The sequence below is a fragment of the Oncorhynchus gorbuscha genome, linkage group LG10 (assembly GCF_021184085.1).
Source record: "Oncorhynchus gorbuscha isolate QuinsamMale2020 ecotype Even-year linkage group LG10, OgorEven_v1.0, whole genome shotgun sequence".
Classification (NCBI taxonomy): domain Eukaryota; kingdom Metazoa; phylum Chordata; class Actinopteri; order Salmoniformes; family Salmonidae; genus Oncorhynchus; species Oncorhynchus gorbuscha.
In genome coordinates, this window is record NC_060182.1 from 77,148,067 (window position 1) to 77,171,837 (window position 23,771).

Sequence of the window (23,771 nt, forward strand, 5' to 3'; positions counted from 1 at the left end):
AACATGTGTGTGGCTATTGAATGACTACAGCTCTTTGTTTACAAAGACCCAGGTTTCCCCAAAGTGGGTTTTTTGGTACCATGTGGGCAACATCATAAAATGAACTCCTCTTGTGAATGAAAATAATGGTCTGTGTCAGGCCTATTACTAGGTCAAATAGAAGAGCAAAGGAGAAATCCTAAACCACCACAGGGGGAACATGGCAACACTTCTACACTCCTCAAGTGCACTGCACCCGAAGATAGATTTCATTTTAAAAATGAAATCTTTGTCATCTTCCATGGTCAAGCAGACAACAGCAGTCCAATGTAATCAAGAGTGATTTTAAGTTCCTTCTAAATTCTACATCAAAACATTAGTCAAGTCCTTCATTGTAAAAAACATCATCCAGTGTGCACATCGGAAACATCGACAAAAAAATGGATCTGTAATTATACTGATATGCAAAAATCTGATTTAGATTCAAATTGCAACTTCAACATGGTTTCACTATATACAGCTCGGTACTGTACTGAAAAAGTGCTGCGTTTCATGTCAGTAATCGTTTAGTGTAAAAACTCCACAGTTAATCTCAATAATACTGTTTGAGGGACACACACAAAGTCCTGTGATCCTTTCCTCAGGTTGCAGTCTCGCCTCCACTAACACTTTGAAAAATGGCCATCTGCTAGCACCGCCCTTTTTGGAGCCAGAGTCCACAGTTGCTCCAACGCACTGACGTTTGGCATGAGCATTGAGCAAACTTGGAGAATATTGGTACCTTGTGCCCCAAAACAAATGTTTGAGTGGGGCTGAGGTTTGCACTTAGATAAGCCTGGAGTTGCAGAGGAACTGGATTAGAACTTTGTAAATGAAGCTGTATTGAGAGATGGTCTGCACCATCATCATACGCTGCTGCCGGAGCATGTTGAGAATGGTCGGGATGTCCAGCATCTGGAGGAAAGAGGTGGAAACAGGCCACAGACAGGGGTTTACAAAAGGAGTATGTTATTGGATTGGTTAATGGGCCTATTGATCTAAACTGTGGTGAGCTGTGATCAATGCCTACCTACATTCCTGATGGAATAGACTAGGGTTCAATCCTGGCGACCTTATTCATTTTTAGGCCTTCTACATAGCCCAGTAATGTAATATACATGTAGACGTTAGTTAGGTGTTTACCTCATTGTGTTCCAGACAGGCGATCATGACCTCAGAGAGGATGACCACCCCGGAGCGGCCCACTCCAGCACTACAGTGGACAAGCACAGGCAGGTTGGTGTTCTTTGGGTCGCTGGTGCTGTTGGTGTGTCTCCTCACTGACTGGATCTCCTCCAGGTATGCTGGGGAAAACATTGAAATAATAGAATGATTGATTCTATTAACCGAACTAAATAAAAATAGGCTTTTACAACACAATCTCAATTTATCACTGAACTTTTAACTTTGACTGGAACTGCCTTCTTGACCTGCTCTCCCTCGGAATAGAGATTTCTTATTAAAGGGACTTCCTGGTTTGAATACACGTTACTCCAACTGATCCACTCACAGAGGAAGCCCTTGAAGTCCTCAGGGCAGCCGTGGTCGGGCCAGTCTGTGTACTGCAGGTGCCACACAGTGTGCTCCTGGCCCGTCAGCACGTGTTTTATCGTCAAGCCTGTGGTGGCGTAGCAGCCTGAGTCCATCCTGAAGCGTGTGGTGATCTTAAAGTGTCCGTACGTCACTGTGTTGTGGTGGGAGCCGAGCCGTGGCCAGTAGCGGAAACTCTTTTCCCTGCCACCCTCCTGCAAAGGGGTTAGAGGCCAAAGGTTTGCCAGGGTCAAAGGGTAATGTTATTGCTTACAGGGCAGTATCCTAGATCTGAGGTCATGCAATAACAGTAACACACCATGGACATACAGACATAATAAAGTCCAGTGTAACACACACACACACCTCTTCAGCTGTAACCATGGCAATGATGGCCACGCCCTGCTCCCACACCATTTGCCAGAAGTCCTGACAGGTGTTGGAGAGAGGGCCTTGGGAGGCGATGTACCTCCACTCGTCTCCGCCCACCATGATCTTGGAAACGCCAGAGGAGAGATGGTTATAAGTGACCTCAACCACCTTAAAAGCATTTACAGTGCCTTCAGAATGTATTCAAACCCCTTGACTGATTCCACAAGTGTTACAGCCTGAATTCAAAATGGATAAAAAATGTAATCTCACCCATCTACACACAATTCCCCAAAATGACAAAGTAATACCATGTTTGTAAACATTTTAGCAAATGTATTGAAAATGAAATGCAGAAACATCTCATTCATTGCATGCCACTCACAATACGATATTAGCACGATACTTAGGTGCGGATACGTATTACACTGCTCACAATTCTATATGTATTGCAATGATGTTCCAAACATATTGCTCACTATATATTTCTGCTGAAGAGTGAACCTGACAATTATGTTGATCAGTCATATAAATAACAGTGCTGAAAACATCCTGACTCACTATTTAAAATGCTTATCAGAGACAATGACTGCATAAAGTCCTAAGCCATCAGCAGTCATCTGGAATGAAGAACAAGCGGAGAGGAGGCATTTCTGGGAAGTTAACCCTAACCTGGGAAACACTGCACTAGAGCAAAGACATTCATAAATGTATGGTGTATGTACAGGTAACTTCTGAAATAATGGAAACACAAGTAAATAAGGGATACAAAGTATATTGAAGGCAGGTGCTTCCATACTAGATGTCCACCGATTAATTAGGGCCGATTTCAAGTTTTCATAACAATCGGAAATCAGTATTTTTGGACACCGTTAATAAAAATAAAAAATCACACCTTTATTTCATCTTTATTTAACTGGGCAAGTCAGTTAAGAACACATTCTTATTTTCAATGACGGCCTAGGAACAGTGGGTTAACTGCCTTGTTCAGGGGCAGAATGACAGATTTTCACCTTGTCAGCTCGGGGGATCCAATCTTGCAACCTTACAGTTAACTAGTCCAACGCTCTAACCACCTGCCTCTCATTGCACTCGACGAGGAGACTGCCTGTTACGCGAATGCAGTAAACCAAGGTAAGTTGCTAGCTAGCATTAAACTTATCTTATAAAAAACAATCAATCAATCATAATCACTAGTTAACTACACATGGTTGATGATATTACTAGTTTATCTAGCGTGTCCTGCGTTGCATATAATCGATGTGGTGCGTATCATTGCTCCAATGTGTACCTAACCATAAACATCAATGCCTTTCTTAAAATCAATACACAGAAGTATATATTTTTAAACCTGCATATTTAGCTAAAAGAAATCCAGGTTAGCAGGCCATATTAACCAGGTGAAATTGTGTCACTTCTCTTGCGTTCATTGCACGCAGAGTCAGTGTATAGTTCTGTATCATCACTCATTCATATATCTTTATGTACACATTCTTTATCCCTTTACACTTGTGTGTATAAGGTAGTAGTTTTGGAATTGTTAGGTTAGATTACTTGTTGGTTATTACTGCATTGTTGGAACTAGAAGCACAAGCATTTCGCTACACTCGCATTAACATCTGCTAACCATGTGTATGTGACAAATCAATTTGATTTGCTATATGCAACAGTTTGGGCCGCCTAATTTGCCAGAATTTTACGTAATTATGACATAACATTGGTGGTTGTGCAATGTAACAGCAATATTTAGACTTATGGATGCCACCCATTAGATAAAATACGGAACGGTTCCTTTTTTTCACTGAAAGAATAAACGTCTTGTTTTCAAGATGATAGTTTCCGGTTTCGACCATATTAATGACCTAAGGCTCATATTTCTCTGTGTTATTATGTTATAACTAAGTCTATGATTTGATAGAGCAGTCTGATTGAGCGATGTTAGGTAGCAGCAGGCTCGTAAGCATTCATTCAAACAGCACTTTCCTGCGTTTGCCAGCAGCTGTTTATGACTTCAAGCCTATCAACTTCCGAGATTAGGCTGGTGTAACCGATCTGAAATGGCTAGCTAGTTAGAGTGGTGCGCGCTAAAAGCGTTTCAAACGTCACTCGCTCTGAGACTTAGAGTAGTTATTCCCCTTGCTCTGCTTTTGCGGAGCGATGGGTAACGCTGCTTCGATGGTGGCTGTTGTCAATGTGTTCCTGGTTCGAGCCCAGGTAGGAGCGAGGAGAGGGATGGAAGCTATACTGTTACACTGGCAATACTAAAGTGCCTATAAGAACATCCAATAGACAAAGGTTAATGAAATACAAATGGTATGGAGAGAAATAGTCCTATAATTCCTATAATAACTACAACCTAAAACTTCTTACCTGGGAATATTGAAGACTCATGTTAAAAGGAACCACCAGCTTTCATATGTTCTCATGTTCTGAGCAAGGAACTGAAACGTTAGCTTTCTTACATGGCACATATTGCACTTTTACTTTCTTCTCCAACACTTTGTTTTTGTATTATTTAAACCTATTTGAACATGTTTCATTATTTATTTGAGGCTAAACTTATTTTATTGATGTATTATATTAAGTTAAAATAAGTGTTCATTCAGTATTGTTGTAATTGTCATTATTACAAATAAAATAAACAAATTTAATAGTCCGATTAATCGGTATCGGCTTTTTTATGGTCCTCCAATAATCGGTATCAGCTTTGAAAAATCATAATAGGTCGACCTCTATTCCATACAGGTGTGGTTCCTGAGTTAATTAAGCAATTAACATCCCATCATGCTTAGTTAGGGTCATGTATAAAAATGCTGGGCAGGCCATTATTTTGGCTACCATGGTGTTTCTAGCTATCAACGTCGGTTCACTGGGTTGGTTCGCACTATGGAGCCGAGCAAAGCCATACTACTCTGGACTAGTTACGCATCCACCATAAAATGCTGGAACCATGCAGGAAAAGACGGGGAGGCGGGGAGAAAATATATCCAAGCCAGCATGGTCGGGTTCGGGTCGGCATGGTACTGTGAAAAGGGTATTAGTGTGTCCATTACCCTGATGTGCGAGGCGTTGATGTAGCCAGTGTTGTTCTCCTTGCTGGGCACCAGCTCCACACGCGTGTCGTCGTAGGGCAGCACGTCCTGGAAGCGGTTCCTCTCGCCGCTCTCGGGAAGCTGGGCGATACTGCAGTCGCCTGCCGGACGCCGCTTGGCCACCTGATCGTACTCCTGGAACACCATGCCCTGCTCCATACGCTGCTGCAGCACCTTACACTGAGAGAGAGACACACAGACAAGGGTTAATGACAGAGACCTGGAATTGTTCCGGTAGGTATAACATGATTGAAATGCTACAGTGTTGTGAGTAACTCTGCAAGAAATAAAGTACATTTTCCTGACAGCTGTTAAGGTCCCCTACATTGCTGTTATTACAGTGCTATCACTCTGATTAGTACGCCTGTGAAGAAGTGTCACTGGAGATGGACCTGGCCTGGAGTGTGATGGCGACTATGTTAAGTGGTAATACGGTCAAGTAAACATTGTTAAACTGGAACCTAGTCGTTGTGTCATTTTGAGTTAACAATAGCTGGAAACAGCGTAGCAGTATCTGAATTCTGATTGAACAAACAAATGGTGCACCAACTAACACATTCAGGAGTTTCAACTAAAACCGATATAAAAAAGTAGGACAATATTATCCTGGTAGAACTGTTCTATTTCATCACTACCATTCAACACCTTTTTGTTCTGTTTTAAATAACATACTGTTTTGAGCTCCATTAACTAAGTCTTATGTTCTGCAATAGATGCAAGACAATAACATTTGGATAAAACATTACTCTGTTTGCCTGCTATTCTGTTTGGCAATCAAATCCAAAAACTCTACAAATGTAAAGCAGTATCAATGTCTAGATTCTACAGAAAACATTACAGTATCCACCCCTAGAGCAAACCTTCTCTATAATACTGTTCATGTAAAATACCACAGGGCCTCTGAGCATAGGTGGTTACAAAACAAGTCTCTCTAGCTGCAAACCAAAACACACAAGAAATGTTGAAGAGGTTCCTCCTAAAACTAAGCATAAAATAAACCCCATTTAGCAAACAGTGTTAAAGGGACAACACCAGTCTAGAACAATGCCAGTGCCTACCCTTTCGTCGTTGGAGGTCTCAGGCTTCTCCTTGCCCCCTTGGTGCCGTGGCAGCCTGGACAGGGTCAGGCCGTTGAGGGCTGCCACCTTCAGAGGACCCATCTTCTTCAGCTCAGCCTGCTTCTTCATGCCCTGGTGTTACAGAGGACAGAGAGAGAGTGAGTGAAGTTGACAGTGTCAGAGAGGGAGATGAGGGGGAAGGACAGAAACGACATAGCCTGGTTATGCCTTTCCGTGGAATGCTACCGGACCAGCTATTGCGGTTGCCAGCCACATTCCTGTCACATGTTAAGTCACCTGACCAACAGAGAGTGTTTGATATTGGTTGAAATAGCCTTTGGGACATTCCACTATGTGTTGTGTGACATTGTGGTGTAAATGAGAAGATTATTCAAATGTCAGACATCTTAGCTATGAGGAAAAAATATCTTAACTGACAAAGAAATTAAGAAGTCTCCATGACATGAAGATTGGGTAACAGCTGTTCCTTGAACTACGAAATACACACTGACACCTCTAGTCAAATATTGTAATTAAATGTACTTTTAAAAATCTACACTACACAGCGAGTGAGGCAGCGGAAACTGGAGCTACTATGGCGGAAGAGAGGGGGCAAGTCTCACGGCAGGAGGCAGGCCATCGATGGGTTTCTTCCCAGCAGGAACGTCTGACACGGGCCTCTTCTTGATGAAGTCCTTCTTGGCCTTCTGTTTGTTATGCCCACTGATGTCACCGTCAGACAGAGGGAAGCATCCTGACAGGCTGCCCATGCACCAACAGGTACACCGGCTCCGCCTCCTGGATCAGTGCGTGCATCTGATAGGCCGGGAGGCCAGACAAGACAGGGTCAAGGGGGGAGCCAATGGGATATGCGGGCGGGGGCTCCAGGGGAATCTGGCCCAGATTGGTTAGAAGCTGCTGCGGGTCAAACCCAGACAATAGTGCATCGTGGGATTGGGGGGTGTGGTGTCTGTCCGCTCTCATCTTCAAACTCCTCCTCCTCACTGCTGTGCACCAACATGGTGGCGTCCGACAGGGACTTCTTGTGGCCGTAGCGCACGTGCTCCTTCCCCTCTCCCCCATCCTCTGACTTGGTCCGCTCCAGGAATACTTTGAGCTGGGAGCTTGAGGAGGGTCCATGCAGGGCCAGAAGGGGGGTGTCATTGATCCTCATGCCTTCCAGGCTGTAAGCCAGGCTGACGATCTCAATGGAGTTGCGTTTGTGTGCGTTTTGTTGGTGGGGTGGTGTTGTGGGGCTCCAGCCATGAACAGGGGTTCAGATACCTCCTGCAGGGAGTGGGCTACAGGCAGGCTGTCCTCCTGGAAGGTCTGGACAGAGTGGTGCATGCACCGCATGGTGATCAAGTCCGGGTTGCTGATACTTACGTACAGGTGGTGAGACAGGGCTGGCGTGCTGCTAGCAGGCTGCGGGTGGGCACCGTATGAGTAGGGGGGTGGAGGGCGGTACACCTGGGTCCTCATGATGTTGGCCGCAGGGTACTCCTGCGCCTGCTGCAGCCGGACGTTGATCAGCTTGGGCACACTGACCGCCCCCGCCACCGGCCTCCTCTCCGTGGGGTAGGAGTATGGGGAGGGGCTGTGGAAGCTGGAATTGAGGTGGAAAGGGTAGTGGTGGTGCGTTCCTCCTCCACCATGCTCTCCTCTGATCTCAGGCTGGCTGTAGATCAGGGGGTCGGGCCTGCTGTAGGCGTACGAGTTCCCAATGTTCAGGTTCCTCATGGAGAGGCTCTGGCGGTACTCGTGGGCGTGCACCATCCCTCCCTGGTTCTTCTGCCTCATGACTGTATTGTAGTCCGGGGTGGCGCGGTAGGAGGGGGGGATGAGAGCGCTGTGGCGGTGCGAGGGCACGTAGTCAGGTCGGGTGATGTTACTTCCTGTGATGGAGGGGTTGGAGGACATGGGCGAGGGCTGCATGTAGTGCTGGGGGTTGGTGAGGGAGCTGATGCTGGTGCTGTGGGCGCTGTACACGCTGCCGTTACGCAGCTGCCCGTTCACAATGCCACTGTTGCCGTACTCGAGTGGTGAGTGGTCCAGGCTGGGTCTGGGAGGGGTAGTAGCAGCCAGATAGGAGAGAGATAAGACAAAAGGTAATGTTAGAACTACAGTATTAGAACTAGAGGTCGACCAATTATGATTTATGATTATGAACGCCGATACCGATACCAATTATTGGAGGACCAAAAAAGCCGATAATAATGACAATTACAACAATACTGAATGAACACTTATTTTAACTTAATATAATACATCAATAAAATCAATCTAGCCTGAAGTAAATCATGAAACATGTTCAATTTGGTTTAAATAATGCAAAAAAAAAGTGTTGGAGAAGAAAGTAAAAGTGCAATATGTGCTATGTAAGAAAGCTAACGTTTCAGTTCCTTGTTCAGAACATGAGAACATATGAAAGCTGGTGGTTCCTTTTAACATGAGTCTTCAATATTCCCAGGTAAGATGTTTTAGGTTGTAGTTATTGTAGGAATTATAGATCTATTTCCCTCTACCATTTGTATTTCATTGATCTTTGACTATTGGATGTTCTTATAGGCACTTTAGTATTGCCAGTGACACAGTATAGCTTCCGTCCCTCTAGTTAGCGCGCGCTAATTAGCTAGTCATTTCACTTCGGTTACACCAGCCTCATCTCGGGAGTTGATAGGCTTGAAGTCATAAACAGCTCAATGCTTGACACACAATGAAGAGCTGCTGTCAAAATGCACGAAAGTGCTGTTTAAATGAATGATTACGCGCCTGCTTCTGCCTACCACCGCTCAGTCAGATACTTGTATGCTCATTCAGTTTATATGCAACGCAGGACACGCAAGATAATATCTAGTAATATCATCAACCATGTGTAGTTAACTAGTGAATATGATTGATTGTTTTTTAAAAGATAAGTTTAATGCTAGCTAGCAACTTACCTTGGCTTACTGCATTTGCGTAACAGGCAGTCTCCTTGTGGAGTGCAACGAGAGAGAGGCAGGTCGTTATTGCGTTGGACTAGTTAACTGTAAGGTTGCAAGATTGGGTCCCCTGAGCTGACAAGATGAAAATCTGTTGTTCTGCCCCTGAACAAGGCAGTTAACCCACCGTTCCTAGGCCGTCATTGAAAATAATAATGTGTTCTTAACTGACTTGCCTAGTTAAATAAAAGGTATAAAAAAATATATTTTTTAATTTAAATTAAATAAAACATTCGGCAAATCGGCGCCCAAAAATACTGATTTCCGATTGTTATGAAAACTTGAAGTCGGCCCTAATTAATCGGCCATTCCGATTAATCGGTCGACCTGTAATTAGGATGGACATACCCATTCAAATAATCCAGCAATCAAAGCATTGTTGCATGACTAAGCTCAAATAAAGATTCAATTTGGGTGAAACACCAGTGATCTTGGTTCGGTCAGACTCTATAAGTACCTTGTGAGGATGTGTAAGGCTCAAAAGGTACAAAGTGGCCATTGTAGGGCATCTGTGGCAGGGGCATCATGTAGGCCGGGGGCATCATGTAGGCCGGGGGCTTAGGCTGCACAGAGAGGGATCAAACAACAGCATTCAGTTACTACAGACATGATCTTAATGCAGCCCAACAGATTGGAATTACACACAAATCTAATAGTGTGCTGAAGAGCTGGCCAGGGACTGTGATGTTTGTCATGTGCTGCGTTTCACAGGCCATAGATCACAGGGCGAGCGTGTGTTTTAGAGAGAAAGCATATGTGTGTTTGTGTTTCACTGCCGGTACACTGGGTTCACAGCAGTAGTCTGGGTTTGGCTGAGAACAGGAACACAAAAACAACAATGAAACAAACAGGTAGAAAAAACAAAAAAGGCTTTCTTTGAAGTTGAAAGGGACTCGGTTGAATAGCTCAGATCAACTCTTCTCTGTTAAATAAAATCTCCCTTCATCGCAATGAAAGACAGGAGCAGTATCCAGGAGAGAACTGCTTTTCTTACGTTCTTCTTTCACATACATCATCTTTCCTCGCCCAAACACAAAATGTTTCAAAAGCGGTGAGGAGAGGATTGGTGATTATTGGTGCACGTCATTTAAACGTAGCTAGGGTGTTTTGGAGGCTCTGGATGGTTTTTAGGGGAGGGTGTTGGCTCTCTGAGGAGACCTGTACTGTAGGCGGGTGGCTGCGGACAGCGTTGTTACAAGGCAGAAAAGGAAAGAGAGGAATGGAGAGAGTGAGAATGGACTCCTGGGAGCCCTCAGAAGGCGAATGGGGGTCAGACTCCTTTCTGGAGAGAAGAGGGGACAGGAATGAGGAGAGCACACACGCAAAGAGTTCCACATACAAAGGAACTGGGCTAGACTCATTAAGAGAGAGAGACACTTACAGGCTGCTCTTGTTAATCTTGTAAAACTTGTGCCTGGCCAGACACATCCGGCACACGTATTTGGAGGTTTCCATGTCTCCCTGTAGAGGGGAAAGAAAGCATTTACAATTTCAGACATTCAGTACACTGGACAGGTGGTGGTCCACTACTTATTCACCAACCCAAATACAACTTCTATGAATATTTCGAAGATACATACACAACACAGAGACAGAGTACACGAGGTCATGTGGACGATAAATCAATAGAATTAACGATCAATGGAAATAATGTTTTTTCTGTAATAGGAAATTATTTATCAATGGGTCAGATACATGGGAGGAATTTGTCTATATATTGAGTCTGAAATAGGATACTTGTTATTTGACCATTGGCCTAGTTGTACTGCAAGGACTTCTAAATTGGTCAACCACAGGCTAGGGCTGGGTTATAAACTACATCCTGTCCCTTTGTTCTGGAGAGATAATCACAGGAGAGAATCACTAGAGAGCATCACTGAGGACAGGGGAGAATGACCCAGCATGACATCTATGATCTGTCCTTCTCAAATGAATTGATTTTCCTCCCCCTGATTTGCTTTGGGGTCTGTGTTAATAAAGAATAACATCCAACTGCTAACAAACTGCATGGGGCTTTAGCCAGCGGTTGTTGACCCTATAGGCATGGGACTTAGTTACCACCATACAAACACACATACATGCGTGTTTACCTTGAAGAGTCAATACACATTCCCACAGCATGCACTGTGTGATGAAAGGACCATGTGTTTAATGGGAAGAGGATCATTGCAGTGTGTGGTGGTTTGAGACTCACGGTCTGGAACTGCACGCTCTCCTCTTTGTTGGTCAGCTCCAGGGCAAAGAAGGACTTACTGTGAGTCATGTTGTTAACTTCATTCCACCTACACAGCCAATGAAAATAGAGAGGGGCAAGAGCATGAGGCAGTGGTATGGCAGTGGTCACATTTAGAACTGGACTGTGGGAGGGTAGTGGCGTAAATAGAAACCATATCTGATTCAATAGTAAGAGAAGTGTCTACATTCAACACTGCTAGTAGCATTTAGACTAAGATATTCTACACAAAATGAGACTTCCTCTTGGTAAAATTCAAGATTTCAGTTATTATATAGATTAGTCTTTCCCAACTCAATTACCCCAACAGCAAACATGATTCAAATTGTGAACTAATAATCAACCCCCAATGAGTTGAATCAGGTGAGTTTCAGGGCCTAAAACAAAAACATGTGTTGTTGAGGGTACAGGAATTGGGAAACACTGATAGAATGTCAAGAGGTTTTCCTGATCATGTGACCCGAGGCCTAGTTTCTCCTTGTCAGGTCACATGGTCAGGAACCCCCCTGGCCCTATTTATTAAACATCACATCTGAAAATAGCAAGAGACCTCCACGCCATCTAAGAATAGTAGCTAGCTAGCTGTGGACTGAACCAGACTCAATATGCAGAGTCATTGCTACAGGCTTCAGACACACAAATACCAGACATGATTCATTCAGACAGCTCATATTTAGAGGCAGATCATACTGCAGAACTGGGGTATTAGCAACAAACATTTTTATTATGCTTAAAAATAAACAATTCTTTCCAGTCTTACTTGAATACAAGGGGAGGCCCCAAGGAGGATATCAGTGCCTTGACTGTCCTGTGGGAATGGAAATAGAAAAGAGGAATCAATTGAAGACCTATAGCTAATGAAAAATGGGGACCTCAAAGAGCCCTGTTTGTTCTGTGTGTGCTGGGTGGTCTACATTCATCCTTTTATGAATATATTCCAGAATATCAGCACCAGAATCTGTTGATTTTTTAACTGAAAAAGAATTTGTTCCTTGATCCAGTTCAAATAGAGGTATTGACAGAAAATCATTAGAACTGGGGATCAATGACGACGATGAGACAGGTCTCTGCTCTGCTATGGCAGTGAGACCTCTCCCTCAACGTCAGCAAGACAAAAGGAGCTGATCGTAGACTACAGGAAACGGAGGGCCGAGCATGCCCCCATTCACGTCGAGCAGGTCGAGATCTTCAAGTTCCTTGGTGTCCACATCACTAAGGACCTATCATGGTCCACATCACTGGGGCCGAGCTTCCTGCCATCCAGGACTTCTATACGAGGCGCTGTCATAGGAAGGCCCTAAAAATTATCAAAGACTACAGCCACCAAAGTTATAGACTGTTCTCTCTGCTACTGCATGGCAAGCGGTACTGGCGCGCCTGGGACGCAAAGGCTCCTGAAAAACTTCTATCCCTACGCCATAACTGCTGAACAGTTAATCAAGTTAACTTCCGGGTTGGAGCGTGCGGTCGCATCCGCACTTCGCTCCGCAGGTAGTATAACTTTTTCATTACATTTCATTACATTTCATTATAGTACAACGGTTTGATTTGTCTAATCTTAGCAATTTCTTCTTAGCTAGCTACATAGCCGTCTTTGTATCAAAGATAATTGCGTAATTATCGTATTTCGTCATCCTAACGTAGTCTTCACTGCTATTTGCCCAGCAGCTAGCCAGCTAGCAAACGTCCACCGAATAGCAGCTGTAGAAACTATTACACTCAACTGAACGACTTGATTAGTGTAGTGTTAGCTAGCTACATAGCTGTCTTTGCTGTCTTCGTATCCAAGATAATTGTGTAGTTTAGAGTGTGTAGTCTTAGAGTGATTATCTTAATTTACCGAGGTTAGCTAGCCAGCTATTTGTCGTCCTTAACGTAGGAGACACTGCTAGCTAGCCAACAGCTAGCCAACGTCTTCCGAATAGAACTCAACAACCCGGTCGCATTCCGCTTCGCTCCACAGGTAGTATCACATTTTAATTTCATTTCATTTCATTACAGTACAACGGTTTGATTTGTTTGATCATAGCTAGCTACATAGCTAGCTACATAGCCGTCTTCGTATCAAAGATAATTGTGTAGTCTAGAGCGACTTTCTAGGTTAGCTAGCCAGCTATTGTCGTTCTTTTAACGCAACGTAACGTAAACAACACTGCTAGCTAGCCAGCTAGCCCCCGAATAGCAGCACTGTAGAAACTATTACACTCAACGGAACGACTTGATTAGTGTAGTGTCAACAACGCAGCCACTGCCAGCTAGCCTACTTCAGCAGTACTGTATCATTTTAATCATTTTAGTCAATAAGATTCTTGCTACGTAAGCTTAACTTTCTGAACATTCGAGACGTGTAGTCCACTTGTCATTCCAATCTCCTTTGCATTAGCGTAGCCTCTTCTGTAGCCTGTCAACTATGTGTCTGTCTATCCCTGTTCTCTCCTCTCTGCACAGACCATACAAACGCTCCACACCGCGTGGCCGCGGCCACCCTAATCTGGTGGTCCCAGCGCGCACGACCCACGTGGAGTTCCAGGTCTCCGGTAGCCTCTGGAACTGCCGATCTTCGGCCAACAAGGCAGAGTTCATCTCAGCCTATGCCTCCCTCCAGTCCCTCGACTTCTTGGCACTGACGGAAACATGGATCACCACAGATAACACTGCTACTCCCACTGCTCTCTCTTCGTCCGCCCACGTGTTCTCGCACACCCCGAGAGCTTCTGGTCAGCGGGGTGGTGGCACCGGGATCCTCATCTCTCCCAAGTGGTCATTCTCTCTTTCTCCCCTTACCCATCTGTCTATTGCCTCCTTTGAAATCCATGCTATCACAGTTACCAGCCCTTACAAACTTAACATCCTTATCATTTATCGCCCTCCAGGTTCCCTCGGAGAGTTCATCAATGAGCTTGATGCCTTAATAAGCTCCTTTCCTGAGGACGGCTCACCTCTCACAGTTCTGGGCGACTTTAACCTCCCCACGTCTACCTTTGACTCATTCCTCTCTGTCTCCTTCTTTCCACTCCTCTCCTCTTTTGACCTCACCCTTTCACCTTCCCCCCCTACTCACAAGGCAGGCAATACGCTCGACCTCATCTTTACTAGATGCTGTTCTTCCACTAACCTCATTGCAACTCCCCTCCAAGTCTCCGACCACTACCTTGTATCCTTTTCCCTCTCGCTCTCATCCAACACTTCCCACACTGCCCCTACTCGGATGGTATCGCGCCGTCCCAACCTTCGCTCTCTCTCCCCCGCTACTCTCTCCTCTTCCATCCTATCATCTCTTCCCTCTGCTCAAACCTTCTCCAACCTATCTCCTGATTCTGCCTCCTCAACCCTCCTCTCCTCCCTTTCTGCATCCTTTGACTCTCTCTGCCCCCTATCCTCCAGGCCAGCTCGGTCCTCCCCTCCCGCTCCGTGGCTCGACGACTCATTGCGAGCTCACAGAACAGGGCTCCGGGCAGCCGAGCGGAAATGGAGGAAAACTCGCCTCCCTGCGGATCTGGCATCCTTTCACTCCCTCCTCTCTACATTTTCCTCTTCTGTCTCTGCTGCTAAAGCCGCTTTCTACCACGCTAAATTCCAAGCATCTGCCTCTAACCCTAGGAAGCTCTTTGCCACCTTCTCCTCCCTCCTGAATCCTCCCCCCTCCTCCCTCTCTGCAGATGACTTCGTCAACCATTTTGAAAAGAAGGTCGACGACATCCGATCCTCATTTGCTAAGTCAAACGACACCGCTGGTTCTGCTCACACTGCCCTACCCTGTGCTCTGACCTCTTTCTCCCCTCTCTCTCCAGATGAAATCTCGCATCTTGTGACGGCCGGCCGCCCAACAACCTGCCCGCTTGACCCCATCCCCTCCTCTCTTCTCCAGACCATTTCCGGAGACCTTCTCCCTTACCTCACCTCGCTCATCAACTCATCCCTGACCGCTGGCTACGTCCCTTCCGTCTTCAAGAGAGCGAGAGTTGCACCCCTTCTGAAAAAACCTACACTCGATCCCTCCGATGTCAACAACTACAGACCAGTATCCCTTCTTTCTTTTCTCTCCAAAACTCTTGAACGTGCCGTCCTTGGTCAGCTCTCCCGCTATCTCTCTCAGAATGACCTTCTTGATCCAAATCAGTCAGGTTTCAAGACTAGTCATTCAACTGAGACTGCTCTTCTCTGTATCACGGAGGCGCTCCGCACTGCTAAAGCTAACTCTCTCTCCTCTGCTCTCATCCTTCTAGACCTATCGGCTGCCTTCGATACTGTGAACCATCAGATCCTCCTCTCCACCCTCTCCGAGTTGGGCATCTCCGGTGCGGCCCACGCTTGGATTGCGTCCTACCTGACAGGTCGCTCCTACCAGGTGGCGTGGCGAGAATCTGTCTCCTCACCACGCGCTCTCACCACTGGTGTCCCCCAGGGCTCTGTTCTAGGCCCTCTCCTATTCTCGCTATACACCAAGTCACTTGGCTCTGTCATAACCTCACATGGTCTCTCCTATCATTGCTATGCAGACGACACACAATCTTCTCCTTTCCCCCTTCTGATGACCAGGTGGCGAATCGCATCTCTGCATGTCTGGCAGACATATCAGTGTGGATGACGGATCACCACCTCAAGCTGAACCTCGGCAAGATGGAGCTGCTCTTCCTCCCGGGGAAGGACTGCCCGTTCCATGATCTCGCCATCACGGTTGACAACTCCATTGTGTCCTCCTCCCAGAGCGCTAAGAACCTTGGCGTGATCCTGGACAACAAACTGTCGTTCTCAACTAACATCAAGGCGGTGGCCCGTTCCTGTAGGTTCATGCTCTACAACATCCGCAGAGTACGACCCTGCCTCACACAGGAAGCGGCGCAGGTCCTAATCCAGGCACTTGTCATCTCCCGTCTGGATTACTGCAACTCGCTGTTGGCTGGGCTCCCTGCCTGTGCCATTAAACCCCTACAACTCATCCAGAACGCCGCAGCCCGTCTAGTGTTCAACCTTCCCAAGTTCTCTCACGTCACCCCGCTCCTCCGCTCTCTCCACTGGCTTCCAGTTGAAGCTCGCATCCGCTACAAGACCATGGTGCTTGCCTACGGAGCTGTGAGGGGAACGGCACCTCAGTACCTCCAGGCTCTGATCAGGCCCTACACCCAAATAAGGGCACTGCGTTCATCCACCTCTGGCCTGCTCGCCTCCCTACCACTGAGGAAGTACAGTTCCCGCTCAGCTCAGTCAAAACTGTTCGCTGCTCTGGCTCCCCAATGGTGGAACAAACTCCCTCACGACGCCAGGACAGCGGAGTCAATCACCACCTTCTGGAGACACCTGAAACCCCACCTCTTTAAGGAATACCTAGGATAGGATAAAGTAATCCTTCTCACCCCCCCCTTAAAATATTTAGATGCACTATTGTAAAGTGGTTGTTCCACTGGATGTCATAAGGTGAATGCACCAATTTGTAAGTCGCTCTGGATAAGAGCGTCTGCTAAATGACTTAAATGTAAATGTAAATGTAACTCTAATGAACTTGTCCTTGCAGTAGAGGCAACTCTGGGTCTTCTTTTCCTGTGGGGGTTCTCATGAGAGCCAGTTTCATCATAGTGCCTAATGGTTTTTGCGACTGCACTTGAAGAAACTTTCAAAGTTATAGAAATGTTCTGGATTGACTGACTTAAAGTAATGATGGACTGTTGTTTCTCTTTGCTTATTTGAGCTGTTCTTGCCATAAGATGGACTTGGTATTTTAGCAAATAGGGCTATCTTCTGTTTACCACCCCTATCTTGTCACAACACAACTTTTTGTCCCAAACGCATTAAGGAAAGAAATTGAGAGAAACACACATATGGCAATAGAAGTTAACATAAACCATATACATTTCCAACGCAGGCAGACACGGAGATACCAGCATCTATTAACCAGCACAAACAGAGAGTACAAAGACACACCGTGGTCACATTCTGAAACAGAATTGATGGCATATTCACACCTTTCATCTCAGCAAACTGAACCGGTGTCAGTCTAGTTCAACAACCAGCATGATCAGCTGCTGCTATGTTCTATCCCCCATCACCTCCATCTTCAGTTCATCTGTCTCACTGCACCTCATTTGACACACAATGCAGTGAAACCATTTCATACAGACCAACATCAAGGCAAGTGTCAACCCCTCACCTCTTACCTTCAGAACCCACTGACACCTACCTCCCCTGTAGCCAGGGCCAAGGTATGAATCTAAACAGCTCTTTCCAGCTATCCATCTATCCAGACAGCCCATATGGGGGATAAGCAGAAGGCTGGAAACCTGCAGGTTGGGATAATAATATATAATATATGCCATTTAGCAGACGCTTTTATCCAAAGCGACTTACAGTCATGTGTGCATACATTCTACGTATGGGTGGTCCCGGGGATCGAACCCACTACCCTGGCGTTACAAGCGCCATGCTCTACCAACTGAGCTACAGAAGGAGGGATAGAGGACTGTGCAGGACTGTGCAGGCTTAGGGCCAGGCCAGCCCCAGCTGGGGCCTTTTCATCTATCTACCTGACTGTAAATAACAGCCGAGGAACCCTGGCGGGCCTGCTAATTGGGGACAGATAAGATAGATGCACCATGGACTGCCCAATGCATGTATGGAACCTGGAATCAATTAAAGGCACTGTGTATGTCAGCCTCAGGAGATATGAAGGGGGGGGTTCTGTGGAGAATGAAAGGCATGTCTTCTTTTCCACGGATGGAAAAGGCGGATGAACATCTGAAGGTTTCTCACCTGTAGTTCTGGTAAAGCAGAGCCACCCTCTGAGTGGCCTCTTCCAGTACCCTCTCATCCTGGATCCATCCCTGTAAAGAGATGGGGAAACACAGATTACATTGTGCATTCATGAACATATGACAACATGGCGTAAAACGTTAACTTTGAGCTGCAAGTCAAAAATAAATAAAACTTCTTACGATAGGAAACAGCACAAACTTCTGAAGAAACTCCTGCAAATTATAACGATTGAAGTCTCCAAAGTCAGCTGAAACACACAAAATAATCAAATACAATCACTTTTTTTGTAGACTGGATGAATACATGTAAATAACAGTACAGTAACACTTTTCCTAGAAATGAAAACCTGACTTAAAAAAACAGATAGCTTTTCTTTAAATAGGTCAAAGTCCATAATGTGTCTATTTCTGCAATTAGTGCAATGCAGACTGAAAGCGTGCAGGGATTTTCAGAATGGCGTGATGCTTTTTCAGCGGTTTCAGTATACAATGACAAAGCTGGCTAATTTGAGAAAAGCAGGAAACCCGTTTGGGATTGCGGTCCAATGTTACCAGCAATCTCAGTCTGCCCACCAGCTATGTTCACAACTATGTTGAGTATGCCAGGCATTAGTCATGCTAGCTAAACAGCTACGGCCCTGCCGGCCAGGCCCCCCACAAGCCCTAATCTCAGCAGCTAGGTAAAAATAATACATATTCCAAGCAAAAACCAAAAGCAAACTGAGCAGAGCATTTTTAAGTCCGAAAATTCTTTGGAGGTTTCGCAAAACGTTCAGTATTACTGGGATGATATTTTGTTCTAGCTTGCTATGCCAGTTGGGCAGCAGAAGTTTGAACCTGGGTTGCACTAGTAAGTGATCTCAGTTGCTATGCTATGTTAACACCCAGGCCAGTAACTTGCACTGCCTGATTTAACTTTGCCAGTAGTGTTTGAGATTCTTCTGGCTGGGAAAATGTGCGAGCCCGGAAATGTCAAGCTGGAGACCAGTTTATTGGATGGTATGGGCTTAGTAAGGTTCCTTCAAAAAAAATCTATTTCACCTTTATTTAACCAGGTAGGCCAGTTGAGAAAAAGTTCTCATTTACAACTGCGACCTGGCCAAGATAAAGCAAAGCAGTGCGACACAAACAAAAACACAGAGTTACACATGGAATAAACAAACGTACAGTCAATAACACAATAGAAGAAAATCTATATACAGTGTGTCCTACATTAACAGACTTGTGAAAAGCTCAATAAAGCCAAAATAAAATGCTTGACCAGGCTTTTATAGAAACAAGGTTAGGATAATAGAAAATCGTATTTCATAAGTACATTGAAACAACAATTATGTTCTCTTGAATACCAACTGAAAATATTCAGGTTTAAAATGCCCATTTTCCCTACGCTTTGAAATCCAATGATGAGACACCCGACGAGTCCCGAGTCGAGATTCAGTAATGATCCTTGAGACCATACTCTTAATGACATCACTCCTGCTGTACTGGTGGACCGTCAACAGCCTCAGGATCACACTCTAGGAGCTCAGATGCAAAAATGTTATTACCAACGTTGACAGCCAAGCTGTCTTCATCAGGGTATAATCACAAACACTGCGGGATGACTCGTTTATATAGTGTCAAAAGACAGGTGTCTGTAATCATGGCCAAGAGTGGCCTAATATCATTGGTTAATTCTCAAATATTAAAATGGCAGACAAAGAACAGCATACAAACAACAAATGGATAGCATACGATCATAGATTCATTTTAGACTACTGCTTCCTTCCTCATAAACATGCCGATACTAGTCCACATAGCTTTTACTCATCTGAAACTTTCAACTTGACCCACAAGCCCAAAGGAAAGGTACAGGCAGCTGTCACTCCCTGTCCAGTCTTGTGAATGTCTGCCGGAGTGGAGCAGTGTGCATCACACAATGAATAGTGGATCTGGAGTTGACCTACAAGGCTCACAGTGTGATTGCCCACTGCAACTGTGTGGCCATAGGTTTATTTCGGTGCCCTGTCCTATAGTCTTTCTGTTTATCTGACTGCTCACTGACTAATGGTCCTGCGTGACCATCCATGCTCGAAGTTCCCCCACTCTCAATGCCATCGGCATGACCACTTCAAGTCCTTGATATGTATTGTAGCTTTTTATGTGCTTTTGTAATACGCAATTCAGCTGCCACACACACACAACCGTTCAAAAGTTTTGGCTCACTTAGACATTTCCTTGTTTTTGAAAGAAAAGCACATTTTTGTCCATTAAAATAACATCAAATTGATCAGAACTACAGTGTAGACATTGTTAAGTGTTGTAAATGACTATTGTAGCTGGAAACGGCAGATATTTAATGGAATATCTACATAGGCCCATTATCACCAAACATCACACGTGTTCCAATGGCATGTTGTGTTAGTTAATCCAAGTTTTTCATTTTAAAAAGGTTAATTGATCATTAGAAAGCCATTTTGCAATTATGTTAGCACAGCTGAAAACTGTTCTGATTAAAGAAGCAATAAAACTGGCCTTCTTTAGACTAGTTGAGTTCTGGAGCATCAGCATTTGTGGGTTCGATTACAGGCCATTTTGAGCAGAGGTGTGTCCACTTGACCTGTGCATGTTTGGCACAGTGTATCACCACTACTAGACCCACGTGACTGAATAATGACTCGGTCCATGTGGAATGCTTTTGGCTGAAACTAATTATTCTTTCCATAGCCATACCCCTATACCTTCTAGGTTTCTGATAGTCTGATAATGTTTGGAGGCAACTGCCTCCAAACATTCCTGGCCAGTGCTCTCCACAGAAAGCGTAAACTCAACAAATTCACTATTCAGTAGCTGAATGCGAGTGACCAGACAGCTCTTGCTTGAGACTGTATACCTTCGAGATCTTTTGAGTTCTAAGCCAAATGGCAAGGGCATGTTTCAAACTTTGATGCAGAAATATGTGCCCTACTGTCTGTCTAAACTTGGCCCTTCAAAAATTGAGTGGATATGAGGCCATCTATACGTTGGATACATGTATCAATGCGAAAAGAGAGAGACAAATTGTTATTAATGTTATTAAAGAATCAATTATTCATAACTAACACACCTTTTCCAGCTAATTCCAGATTACATTTTCCAGACAAACACAGCCTAACTTATGATAAATGTGAAATCCCACTATAAGCTAAATAGTATTACATGTTATGCTGAATCACCAACTTTGGATCTGAAAAGATACAGGGTGTGCAGGCTTTTAGTGATCAACTTTGATAAATTGATTCAGTTGTGTAGTGTGCTTGGCTGGAAGAAAAGCCTGCAATCCCTGACCACCAGTGCCAATTGGAAGACGTAACCAAATCAAATGTTATTAGTCACATGCGCCGAATACAGCAGGTGTACCTTACAGTGAAAAGCTTACTTATGAGCCCCTAACCAACAACGTAGTTTTAAAAATTACAGATAAGAATAAGAGATAAAAGTAACAAGTATTTAAAGAGCAGCAGTGAAAGAACAATAGCGAGACTATATACAGGGGGGTACTGATACAGTGTCAATGTGCGGGGGCACCGGTTATTTGAGGTAGTATGTACATGTAGTTATTAAAGTGACTATGCATAGATGACAACAGAAAGTAGCAGTGGAGTAAAGTTGGGGGTGTATCAATGCAAATAGTCTGGGTAGCCATTTGACTAGATGTTCAGGAGTCTCATGGCTTGGGGGTAGAAGCTGAATTAGAATCCTCTTGGACCTAGACTTGGTGCTCCGGTACCACTTGCCCTGCGGTAGCAGAGAGCACAGTCTATGACTAGGGTGGTTGGAGTCTTTGACTATTTTTAGGGCCTTCCTCTGACAGCACCTGGCATAGAGGTCCTGGGTGGCAGAAAGCTTGGCCCCAGTGATGTACTGGGCCGTTCGCACTAGCCTCTGTAGTTCCTTGCAGTCGGAGGCCGAGCAGTTGCCATACCAGGCAGTGATGCAACCAGTCAGTGCTCTCGATGGTGCAGCTGTAGAACCTTTTGAGGATCTGAGGACCCATGCCAAATATTTTCAGTCTCCAGAGGGGGAATAGGTTTTGTCGTGCCCACTTCAAGTGTGCTTGGACCATGTTGGTGATGTGGATGCCAAGGAACTTGAAGCTCTCAACCTGCTCTCAACAGTCTTCCGGGACAGCTGGTGCTTTTATGCATGTTTCAGTGTTATTTGCCTCGAAGCGAGCATAGAAGTAGTTTAGTTCGTCTGGTAGGCTCCCATCACTGGGCAGCTCTCGGCTGTGCTCCCCCTTGTAGTCTGTAATGGTTTGCAAGCCCTGCCACATCCGACGAGCGTCAGAGCTGGTGTAGTACGATTCAATCTTAGTTCTGTATTGATGCTTTGCCTGTGATGGTTCGTTCGTCGGAGGGCATAGCGGGACTTCTTAGAAGTTTCTGGGTTAGAGTCCCACTCCTTGAAAGCGGCAGCTCTAACCTTTAGCTCAGTGCGGCAGCTGCCTGTAATCCATGGGTTTCTGGTTGGGGTATGTATGTAAGGTCCCTTCACATTAAACATATGCCCTTTAAAGAACACTGTTTATTTGTAATCTCGGTTACCCAGAAGTAAAATTGAATCTGTCCTCGAGATAATAGTTTATTGGTAGTGTTAATCAATTTAGCTAGCTAGCTAGACAGGGAGCATCTGACTTATTGGTACAACTCGGTCAGTGATTTCAGAATGTGCTGCGATAACTCTGTACCTTTTTGATGGCAATGGTTCTCCATCCAAAAGTTATCAGTAGGACACTTTCATTACACTGGAATAACAGATCAACATTGATTTTTGACAATGCAGTGAGCTCCAGATTTTGCTTGTTACAAGGAGATCAACGACTTTTGCTAATACCCAACATTCTATTACGTTTAATACAGGTTAGATGATAGAGACGGACAGTCTCTATCATATATCAGCATCTTATTTGACGTTAGCTAGGTAGATGACGTTAACTATAGCTAAATTAGCACGTTGGCTAGCTCATTGACCCTATCAACTTTAGCCAACAAGCTAACTTCAGTTGAAGCAACACGTTACCAATACTGTTATAAATCAGAGAAGCTTCCAAAACCGAAACGTGTGGCTACGTAACGTTATCTAGTTAGCTGGCTAGCTACAAACTAGTAAGTACACTAGCTAATTAGCAAACATACTAACATTGCTAACGTGAACGTCGTCGGCGTCAAAACGGGCTCTTCTCTCCCGGCGTCACTTAACAAAATCCCTGTAAATAACTAGCGAGCTGATATTATCACCGTTACCTTATTGATGTCCGCCAAAACCAAATGAGTCCATTTGTAAATTGTGCATAGCCAAAGCGGCTATAAGTGATAATAGGATATACATATGTCCAATATAAAAGAAAGTGTAGTTTGTTTCAAGTTTAACCTGCATCATGCCAAAATCAGACTAAGCCAGCTAACGTGCTTCACTTCCTGCCGAAAGAGCATCAAGTGTATGAATCTCTAGCTACATCTGCTGATCTACGTTGATTTAAATGCACAAACAAAACTACGAATAATAAAATAATTCAGGTCCACTAACAACGGTTTAATCGGCTGTATTCCTTATAGAAGTTTGAGTAGTTCCTCAACAATAGCGTAATACACGGCAGATTGAGGCCATGACATCATACGGCCGGAATGCCAAGTAGAGAAACGGGACAGCTGCCTCCCTGCTTGATTTACCTTATTCAGCACCATCACTGCAAATCTATAGTTCTGCTCATATTGCACTCA

The 23,771-nt window shown here is 44.8% G+C and overlaps 1 pseudogene; it reads right to left on the reverse strand.

The window, feature by feature from the left end:
• Positions 1–307: 307 nt before the first annotated feature.
• On the reverse strand, positions 308–18,640 carry LOC124046946 (annotated as a pseudogene).
• Positions 18,641–23,771: the final 5,131 nt, after the last annotated feature.